Raw genomic sequence first — 7322 nt, forward strand, 5'->3', positions numbered from 1 at the left:
AAAAAGACAAATCCCACATCTAAATACCCAAAGCAGAAGTCAGAACCTTCATCTAGAAGGTTTTCGCATTATGACATGTGGAGACAACTTCCTTCTCTGCTGATGCTGTGTTTCCATAGCCTCATGTGGATATGTGTGATCAGAGGCATGGAGTGATCTAATAACCAGGGGGAGATGCATGCTGCACTGAAATCTGCAGCTCTGGAGACACTCAAGTGCAGTTCATCACACAAATCAAGCAGTTCGTGATACTTTGCTCTCTTCCACCCATCCAAACTTCAGATTGTTTCATTACTACTGTTCTTATGTAGGAGCAAGACCAAGAATTATTTCACTGTGTGGAACTTCCCAGGAATTGAGATACATAGAAATTTATTCATGGTATGGCTAAACATAGAAATGGTGAATCAGTCAGGGAGACAGATTTCTTCTTTCTGGCTGTTCATGTTGGGAGAAAATGTTTGTTTTATTGCACTCTTCAGGGCAAAGAAATACATCTCACTGCAACTGCCAGTCATGTGAAATGCTGTTTGTTATTCATGCTGAATCTTAAATCACACAATCACAGAATCACAGAATTGCAGGGTTTGGAAGGAATCAAGAGATCATCAAAACCAGCCCCCTGCTAACACAGGGACCCTACAGTAGGTCACGCAGGTCAGTGTCCATATGGATCTTAAATATCTCCATAGAAGGAGATCCCACCATCTCTCTGGGCAACCTGTTCCAGTGCTCTGTCACCCTTACCTTAAACAAATTTTTCTGCATGGTAGTACAGAACTTCCTATGTTCAAGTTTTAGGCCATTACTCCTTGTCCTCTTGCTACACATCACGGAGAAGAGCCTGGCCTCATCCATTTGCCTCCCACCTCCCTTTAGATATTTACAAACATTGATCAGATCTCCCTTCAGCCTTCTTTCCTCCAGACTGAACTCACTCAGCCTTTCCTCATTTGGGAGATGCTCCAGGCCCTTTATCATCTTTGTGGCCCTCCACTAGACTCCTTCTAGGAAATCCCTGTCTTTTTTGAACTGAGAGCCCAGAACTGGACACAGTAGTCAAAATGCGGCCTCACCAGGGCAGAATAGAGGCAGAGGATCACCTCCCTTGACCTGCTGCCCACACTCTTTTTAATTCACCCCAAGTCCCATTGGTCTTCTTGGACACAAGGGAACACTGCTGACTCATGGTCAACCTGTTGTCCACCAGGACCCTTAGGTCTTTCTCTGCAGAGCCCCTCTCCAGCAGCTCATTCCCCAACATGCATGCAATAATTCCATCCCAGCTGCAAGGATCCACTCTTGCTCTTAAACCAGGTTCCTCCCTGCATGTTAATGCTGATTGCTGCACCTCAGTGCACTGTCTCATACAAGATGCAGCTTGAGTTTCCTTGCTCATTCTTACAGAACACACCAGAGGAGAATTGCTGTTGCCACAAGTGCTGCTTTACTTACAGTTGACAACACAGACTTTCCAGCAGCAGACTGGAGTTATAAATGGTTTCCTGCCTCCGACACAGCTTCTTCGATAAGGTTACAACTCTGCTTTGTTTGCAGTTTCATTCTTCCTGCACGGGTTTCTGCCCCCTAGCCCCCACCTCTTTGTATGGACCTGGCGTTTTGCTGGTATGTGGATGTCCTCCTAACAGAGCGAGAAGAGAATCAGAGAGGGAAATTACTACACTTCCCCCATCTGATCAGAGAACAAACGAGAAATTTTATGACTTGCTGTTTCCGAGGTCAGTTGGTCATACTGTCCATTCCTGATATTAGGGTTCAGTCATTCTCTACTGTCTCCTTTTGTCTCTATGAGGAACAAAGCTCGGAAAGCCACAAAATCAAGACAATGCCTTCTGCCCAACTTCCTGCAAACTTCTGGTCAGCAGATAGAAGAAAATAATAGCAGAATCACTTTCTTTTGGACAATGATGTTAAATATTTCTAGATAGTTCAGTGACCTGGAAACCCCAACATTCTACAAAATTGGTGATTTCAGTGAGCAGAGAGGGCAGGAAGCTGCAGAGAGCACCAGGCACCAGTCAGCTGTAGTCAACATTTAAAGGTATGGCTGGGTAGCACTTCAGATGCATTAGGGACAAAGTGAAACAAATTCTCAGAAGTGGAAGATAGAAGATACAGGTCCTCCCCAGACATGATCTTTTCATCCAGGTTTTTCCTGGAGGAGTTAAAAATATAACCCAAATCCCTGCTGGCAGAGCTACTGTGGAATGTTAAAATAAACAACAAAAAAAGTATCTTACTTCACTTTCTTTGTAGTTTTTGAGACACCTCAGCAATTCAGATTCAAAGCTCAATAGCAATGAAGGCACTGATGTGCAGAACAGCTTGAACACATGCATGAACTCCTCTGTGTCTCCTGGGCAGAGCTGTAGCTGAGATTACATTCTGAAATAATGTGTAAAATGCTCCAAGTTGTTTCTTACTCTGTGCCATCATCAGATGGAGTGTTGTGGCCTTTTTGGTCACAATTGGGTGCTAATGAGGGAACAGCATTTGACAAGGCATTCAAAAGAAATCTCCAGAGTAAGTGACTCAACAGAGCTGCTTTTTCCTGGCTCTGATACAGAAGAAAAAAAACCAAAGAACTAAAAAAAAAGAAAAAAGAAAAAAAAGAAGGAAATATCACAGGTATCACAAATACCACAAATTACTTTAAAAAAAAACTCAGAGGAAGCTGAATGTTGGAATGTTGGAATGAAGATTTGCAAACAAGACTTCAGAGAGAAAGTTTAAAGAACTGGGCTCCAGAGACAAAGGGAGAAAGTGATTAACTGAGAATGGTTAAGAGAAATGTTACCAAAGAGGCAAGCATCAGTTATTCCCTCTTGTCATTATGGGTTTACAAGACAGCAGGGAGGCATTACATCAAATATTAGGAAAAGAATCAAAACTAGAAGGCTGTGGAATTGGAGAAGATGTGAGCAAAAAGAACAATGTTGACATTTTCTGATTTTAAAGGTATTGCTACAATGCTCAAGAGTGAGAAAATAGAGGAATTGTAGGAAAAATAAAGAATTTCTCATGGAGAAAGCCCCTGAGATTGTGTAAAGTCCTGGTTAAAAAATGGAGCATTGTCAGTGACTATTGCTCTACTCAGAGAATATAGTAATTAGTCCATGGATATCCTGCACTTTCTGATGTGACAGTCCTACAGTTGTAAAACTAAACTAAGAAACTGTCCTGATTTCAGTTGGGACTGGGTGAACAAATGCAGAATCCTGAGAAACTATTGAAATGTTTGGAAGAATTGTGCTGTCACCCTGGCATTTCCAGAGAAACCCAAGTCACTGCAAGCTGCTGAAGCCTGACCCACAAGCTCTGTTCAACACTGCTTAGAACTATCAGAAAAGGTCTCTGGGTCTGCCAGCAAGACAACAGACACTGCAACTAAACTTATTCATGCAACAAACACCGTGGCTGATCCACTCCATAGAATTAAAACATCACTGTGCTGTCAACGTCATCTTCCTTCTAAATCCAAAATACAGCACCATACCAACTGCTATGAAGAAAGGTAGCTTTATCCCAAAGTAATTAATAAATAGATAAATAAACAGAGGTTGGAATTGCTATTTCAGAGGTTTTTGTTTATTGGGCTAATTTCATCTTTGGTCTTTCTCCCGAAGATGGTTTTAGGATTTTAATTATATAGTCTTCTAAATTAAAATCAAACCCTGAGTTTTCTAGAAAGAAAGTTTGGACCTATAAATGAGGAGACACTGAATCTGATGACTGTCTGGAAAACAGTCACAGCATATATTCTCCACCAAAACTTATATATATGTATAACAATCATCATGGTTTAGCCCACTGACACATTCATTAATACCTTCATTTGCACGTATTTCATGTTTTTTTTCCTTCAAAAGGTATGATGCCAGTACTTCTCTAAGGTGAACAAATTGAGACGTGAACTATTTCTATAGTACTTGGGTTTGTAGGAGAGATTACTTCCATGTTATTATGTCATTTCCTCAAATAAGGGACTGTGTTGCGAGATGGGCTAGTAGTTCCCTTTTCTCTTTAGGCATTCCTGAATTACCACGTTGTGTAATTCCTCAATTACTACTGTGTAATCAAAATAATAATATGTTTCTTCTCATTACTGCCAAAACCAATGCAACCAGAACCCCTACTTTTTGGCCAAACATTTTACAGCTTTTAGCCATCTGCAGAATAACCGCAGACTTGGGGCTTATCTGTGATCTTAGGACCACCATGGTGAACACTTGACTTAACTCATCTTCTGCTGGTGCTAAAACTGTAGAGTCAACACCATGACTACCACTTGGGTATTGCTGCTTAAGTTATTGGGCTGTAATAAGAGATCTAGCTCCTCTTCTAATTTGAGCTCCCACTCCGGTAGGTACTGTATGAATATGGTAAGAATTTCCAAGTGCCTAAAGCTTAAAATCAAATAACAAGCCCAGATAAAGAAACTCACCCAAGCTTTGACATGTCTTCTGGAGTAAGTTCACTTTGTTCTAGAAAAAAAAAATGTCATAATTAGATGTATAGGTTAGGGGCAAGATCCACCTTATAAGGCACCTTATTTTTTGCACCTAAATATGGGTATGCAGGAGATGAAATTTCTGGCAAGGTGCTCTATTTATTTGTCCTAACATGATGTTTAGTGCCATTTGAGAAACTAAAGACACTCACATTGGTGCATCTAGGAACACCTGTGCTATTCCTGACCAGCTGGAAGCTAAATAGGATGAATCAGAACATCTAAGATGTCAACAGCCGCATATGTTCAGGTAACTGAATCCTGTCCCAGATGTTAGAATTTATCCATAAGCCCACAGAGATCTTTTCAATATGTAAGAAGGCAGTTTTCCATTTGGAAGAAGAAAAAAAATCACTGCTAAAAGAAGGAGATTAATCCATCTCTAATGGGCAGAAGTTCAAACACAATTGTTCTGCCTAGATCATGAGACAGAAATACTGTGTGTAAAAATAGGCTCAAAGGTACTAAATATTGTTTTATTAAAGAATGGGTCATACTTTAGGTTTCACTTTTCAGTGTGTCTTTAATGCACAAAATTTCTTCCTGGATGAGAGGAATAAAAATCTTTAATGGTGACTAGCAGCTAAGCAGCTGATTAGCAGGTGATCAGCTAAGCAGTAATGAAGAAGCTATCCACCTGCTTAATGGTTCCTTCATCTGTGGTTTTTGCTTCAAGCTAGATCATGGCAATGTTAGTTTATAGAGCTCACTACTGGCCTATTCAATGAAAATATAAAGACAGCTAACAATTGCTTGTCTGTGACATTTTGGTTAATTATTAACATCCTGCTGCTGTAAATGATTCCCTGTATTGTAAGTGACTGTACCAATAACTGTCTATTCTTTACTAGATTTCAGCATTCAGAAGTCAGCACAGTCTTTGCTGTTATTCTTCTGCTATTCTCTGGTATTAACATTAGCCCAAAAAGCTTAATGTCATAACATTTTCACTAAATCTATCTGAAGTCTATGGGAAATTGTCTTATTGTGTTCTTTTCCACTTTTTTGACTGATGTTGGATATAAAGAATCATTAACTTACTTGCATTAACATAGAAAACTCATATTACCATGACCAAAAAGGAGAATTTCCCTAAGAACAGCACCATCTTCTGTCTTGATCCTCACTACAATTAATACCTTTTGTGATTTTGCAAGAGTTGTAATGTTTGCACAATGAAGTTCATACTGAAGTTCACCTCAGTGGCATGGTAAGTAATGCCAGGTTTTAATTTGTTTTCTGTGGGGAAAGGGAAAAAAAAGGAAGAGCATTTCCTGCTCTCTCTCACTCTGATTAAATTCTAAACTTCTTAAAAAAAGGAGGAAGAATCAAATCAATTTATTTTGCCAATACATCCAGGACATGAATTGGCGCAATCAAAAAAATACAGCAAACTTTTCCATCTCTGGATGTTTTTAGAAGTATCTGATCTCATATAAGATTTGTAAAATTGACTTGCACTGATGAAGACTCATGGATTAACTGGCAGCGTGTAAACTAACAGCTCCATCATTGCATTGCTGCCTCAACTTTTCTAAAGAGGCATATGAAAGGGAAATTTTTTACATGTAAATAAGAGAATCAAATTAAATATCACTGATTTAACTGTAAAGAAGACAAAGTCAATAAATTTCTGTGATGCATCTACATCAACCTACAGCTTTTCAGCAGTGGGTTGCCATTTGAAGAGCTAAGTAGTCTATTTTGATCATTTACACAGGTCATGTGCGTGAGTTTATTTTCTCTTATTTCTGCATGCAGAAACAATTGGTTTATCTCAGCTTTTTATTTTATTTTATTTTTTTCCATAAAGCATTTTTAAAATACAGCACTCAAATGGCAAGACACAAGTCTGAAAGCATCACCTGCATCCCCTAGGTAGCTGCAAGACATGGTTTCAGGTTTGTTTCAGCAATGCCAACTCTACTAGCAGGACAAGGGGAAATGGTTGGAAGGTGAGGGAGGGCAGATTTCAGTTGGATGTCAGGGGGAAGAAAAGTTGTTTGCTGTGAGAGTGGGGAGGTGCTGGAACAGCTGCCCAGAGAGGCTGTGGATCCCCGTCCATCCCTGGAGGTGTTCAAGGCCAGGTTGGATGGGGCCCTGGGCAGCCTGGGCTGCTGTGAGATGTGGAGGTTGGTGGCCCTGCATTGGTGGGGGGGTTGGAGCTTCGTGATCCTTGAGGTCCCTTCCAACCCAAGGCATTCTGTAATTCTGTGATTCTGTGATACTAAAACTGGCCCTGTCTCCTCTTTCAAGGGCTTCCTTCTCATTTATGAGACTTGGGAAGTTGAACAAGGAAATTGATTCTTCTGGGGGCAAAAATGTTTATGTCTTTGGTTGCCCACTCTGCCCATGGATGGCTCTGGCAGGGAGTAAGCGGCCCAAAGAAAGTCAAAAAAGAAGTGCTGAAGTTAGCACTGTGGTCCAGTACCTATGCCATAGCCTTACTGCCACGTGAGAAAATGTATCCCAGCGGAAACAAAACCAATCAGACACGTTGATGTCAACTCCCAGTATATGAAAGCTTAAAAATTGTATTTAACATGGTTGCAAATTAATGCTCTACATTTCACATAGGAGGTTTTATTAAAATCCACTCGTTTGCTGTGATGGCACAAGTAAAATTTCAGACACTGTGTAGAAAAGAAAAAATAATTCCCCCGTGTCATTTTCGCTTTGAACATTTTTGATCTTCACTATTTAAATGATAATTCAAGGCCTTATTTCTAAAAGTTTTTGAAGTTCTGGATTGTCTATAGTTGCACTGTTTCAAGCATTTCTTTCTTTCTTT

At 40.1% G+C, this 7322-nt stretch overlaps 1 long non-coding RNA gene across 1 annotated transcript in view; it reads right to left on the reverse strand.

Moving 5' to 3' along the window:
* Window positions 1-4582, reverse strand: part of LOC109368368 — a 6148-nt gene extending 1566 nt beyond the window's left edge. Inside the window, exon 1 of the long non-coding RNA XR_002116354.1 lies at window positions 4466-4582. This is a non-coding gene — a long non-coding RNA (uncharacterized LOC109368368). The remainder of the gene's footprint in view (window positions 1-4465) is intronic.
* Between the last annotated feature and the right edge of the window lie 2740 nt (window positions 4583-7322).

This window comes from Meleagris gallopavo, chromosome 6 (assembly GCF_000146605.3).
Source record: "Meleagris gallopavo isolate NT-WF06-2002-E0010 breed Aviagen turkey brand Nicholas breeding stock chromosome 6, Turkey_5.1, whole genome shotgun sequence".
Lineage (NCBI taxonomy): Eukaryota > Metazoa > Chordata > Aves > Galliformes > Phasianidae > Meleagris > Meleagris gallopavo.